Source organism: Crocodylus porosus, unplaced genomic scaffold (assembly GCF_001723895.1).
Source record: "Crocodylus porosus isolate Cpor-Errol unplaced genomic scaffold, CroPor_comp1, whole genome shotgun sequence".
Lineage (NCBI taxonomy): Eukaryota > Metazoa > Chordata > Crocodylia > Crocodylidae > Crocodylus > Crocodylus porosus.
Genome location: NW_017728893.1, coordinates 294987 through 298882, shown reverse-complemented (window position 1 = coordinate 298882; position 3896 = coordinate 294987).

The window sequence follows — 3896 nt, the reverse complement described above, 5'->3', positions numbered from 1 at the left end:
CACGTGAGGGATGCCACCGGCACGTCATGTCGCCATCAGAAACCCCTCTGGACCATGCTCATGATTGCTCCCAGGCCCTGAAGCTACAAGCAGGTATCTGGTTGTTCAACCTGGTGCATCAACAGTGGCATGGGGGGACATTGTGCAGACTTCTCCCCTCGGTTGCCGCTGGCTATAGAGACTGCTGCGCCTTCACCACGCCAGCTTTCGGGCCTGGTTCTGCTTTGACACACACGCGGCAGAAATCAAGCCTCTGAGCCGTGCAAAAGGGGCTCCGTGCCAAGGAGAAACCAATGCCCAGGTATCTGCAGTAGCCGTTACACCGATGCCAATGACCCCTTAGCCTCAGCAGAGCGGGTCAGTCCTGCCAGGGCCCCTTGTTGTGCAGGAGTCCCCTCACCCTCCCCGCTCTCTGGGATCCTTGCCTGCAGGTTGTGATAAAAGGAGCTGTGCTTTTACCTCACTGGGCTGGATTATGGACCTGCTTTTATGAGACCTCACAGCCTGGCCTCTGCACAGCTGTCCCTTCCAGCCAGCCAGCACCAAGCCCCTGGGATCATCCAGCACTGCATGGGTAAGAAAAACTGAGGCACGCAGCAAGCTGGGGTAAAGCGCAGAAGAGAAGCCAGGAGTGCCATATCCAAGCCCTTTGCTTTAATCACCAGCTCTTCCAGAAGTGAGAACAGAGCTGAGGGGTCCTGGCTACAGGTCTCGCACCCTAACTACCAGCTGCACCCTGCTCCCAGGCCTAATAATAGAAACCTATAGGAGTCCTGACTGCCCCCGAAACCCACTACAACCATTTACCCATGCCCCTCAGAGCTGAAAACACAACCCCTCTCCAAACACGCCTCTTCCCATTGCTTTGTCCTGCCCTCCCAGAGCTACGTATGGAGCCCAGGAGTCCGGATCACCCTGAGGCAAAGGCCTGCTCCAGAGTGCACCCTCGTGAAGCTCTTTGGCTCAGGGTGGTGACTGAACACTCCCTGGTTACCAACAGTGCTCTTCTGCTTTGTGAACAAGGCAGTGCTGGGTTGTGGACCTTGCTATCTCAGCCCAGACCATTGATAGCCTGGTTCAGAGTTGGAAGAGGGAGAAAGGGAAAGGAAAAGGAAAAGAGAGCATTAGCCAGTGGCAGGTTTTCACCCCAGACACTTTGCTATCCCCCAGAGTCCTTTGTATGCCCACAGAAGCCTTGTGCTCATGAACCAGCCACACGAGCCCACCAGGCAGCTCGGAGTCGGGTTGATCCGGACATCAGAGGCCCTGGGGTGGAGAGAGGCAGAAGAGTCTGGAGTAGAGACAGGCCACGAGACCCGGGAGGAAGCAGCCTGCCCCCACCCCTCCCATCTTCCAACGCAGCTGTGCTAACTAGCACCATCTTCTCATTTGAGAGATGGGTGTCCTTCCCTGCACCGAACAGCCCCCTTCGCTGCTCCCCAAGTCAGCTCGCAGGATCAGGCCCCTTGCAATGCCTCGTGTGCCCCCCCAAGCTGGGATCCCTGAGGAAGAGGGTGTCTCTTCCAGGAGGGGTGGCAGTGACAGTGCCAGAGATGACATCAGCATCGCGCTGGCTTGGATGACAAGCCCCCTCTCTCCCCCTTCCTGCCAGCAGAGACGGCTCCATCCCTTTTTCCAAGGCTGCCACTCAAGCTGTCACCAAGGCCAGCCTATTATCAGAGCAGTCTTGAGAGCAGATTCCCCCGCAGGCTGCTTGGGGCTCGCCCACACACACGCAGACACAAGGTGATGAGGCTCCCGGCTCTCTTCACCTGGGTGTGGGCTGAAAATTTGGGGTGGAGGAAGCAGGAAAGGGAGGGGGAAATGATGTTCCCCTTTTTGAGGGACTGGCTAACTGGGCATTACCTGCACTGGTGCCCCTGGGGAACAAGCGACCAGCTGGGATGGATGCACCAACCTGCCGGATGGGGTAAGTCACCTACAACTCTCTCCCTCTGAACAGCTCCTCTCTGCTTTGCTGGCCAGCTCCTCCTGTTGTCAGGGTGATTTGAAACTATCAGGGGTAGGAGAGTTTTCTGCTGAAGATCAGACTTCGGGGGGGCGGTGCATGTATGTCTGTGTGTGCCTTGGATCCAGTGGCTGCATCTCCAGCACGGACAGGCAGTCCCCTGGCTCCAGCCAAGTTGTTCTTCACTTCCCCTGGAGCCAGAGGATCAGAGGCAGCATGTCTGCGTGTGCCCACGTAACAGAGCAAGTGTGAGGCCGGGTGTGCGACAGCGAGACTCCGTGTGTGCAAGGGTGAGCAACTCTCTTGCATGCTAGCACTGGTCCAGACCTCTCTGGCAGTGTGAGGAGATGAAAAAGTGAGATCTGCACCTCCCTGGAGGCCTCTTGGTGCGGCAAAAGGGACTGGGGAGTAAACCAGGATCAGGCACATGAGAGAAAGTAGCTGCAGGTGTCTGTGCGTGAGCACACATGCGAGACAAAAGCATCCCCGGCTGGGCAGGGATACTGTGGGTCTGATTCTCTGCTACATGAACCTACCACTGGCACCAGTGCAAAGGGAGTGCTGGCCAAATGATTTAGGAGCACCGGTGTAGGAGACCGCAGCAGTGGTGGGACAACAGGGGACAGGGACCGGAGGAGAGAACCCTAGTCCCGTGCCCTTTGCAACAGGGCCTGATCCAGATCCAGATCCAGACACTGATCTTGAAACTCCGGTGTGACTCCATGGATCCCCGCGGGGGCCCTGTAGCTAGTCCACTGGTGCCCTCGAGGGCAGGGGTCTGGGCTCCGAGGGCAGCAGGCAGGAGAGCCAGGCTGCCCGGGGGAGAACCAGCGCTGATTGAAACAAGAACTGAACAACTTTGCCTGCTGCTTTCTCCTGCCAACTCAGCCCAACTCCTAAAGAGCATCTGGCTTGCACGAACATGGGCTGGTCCCTGCGCTGGGCTGTAGGACAAGGGGACTCAGAGCACAGGAGAGGGAGATGATCAGGGCAACCTTTCAGTCCATCCTGGTAGGCTCCAGCCCTGAACTGCCCCCTCCATCCTCACCTGCTGCCCCTGCCCCACTTGCCCAGTCCCTCAGCTCCTGCAACTCCACCATCCCCGGGGCACTGGCTGGAGTCCCGGAGTAGGGAGCAGCTTATAGCATGTCCAAGCCCCCGCTGTGGTGATGACCCCTCTGGTGCTAGGGAATAGTGATCCAGGGCCAAATTCCCTGCTGGAGCAAATCAGCAGAACCCCACTGATCTCAGGGAGTCAGTTCCCTACAGGGTGGATATTGTCCATTGAATCCAGCTATGCGGCTGGCCCTTGGGTTCAGAAATTCCCTGCTGCCCATCAGGTGAGCTGGAAACCCCAGTGCTGCATAAATCAGCCCCCAACCCTGTACAGCTGCCCTATAACAACTCATCCTGCCCCCTTTGCCTTGTGACTTGCAACCCCCCCGTGCGGTGGGAGTTGTAAAGCCACAGGCTGGGATCCTGCTGGCTCTGGGAATGCAACATTCCCAGAAGCAGCTCTAGCTGGGCTGGAAAGACCCAGACAGAGCAGCTGCATTTTCACATGCACTGCAGCATTGTAAGAGACGGCCCCCGGCACAGCCCAGCTGAGACTGGGTCCCTTGAGACAGCTCCCTTCTCCAGATAACATGGGGTCCCTTATACCCTTGACAGCACCCACTCAGTATACACACAGGCGGCTTCCTCCCCTACCCCAGGCCATGGTAAAGCTGCCTGGATGACAGCAGCACTTTGATTTCTCTACTGATCAGCTCTACGAGGACCATCAAAGCTGCTAATTCATAAGGGACCTTCAAGCCTCCCATAAAATATCCCAAGCTGGAGTGCGAGCCTCCCCTCCAGATGGCTGGGAGCCCACGTGGGGCTTGATTTGCTGATAGGGGCTTTGATCTTCCTTAGTCCCATCTCC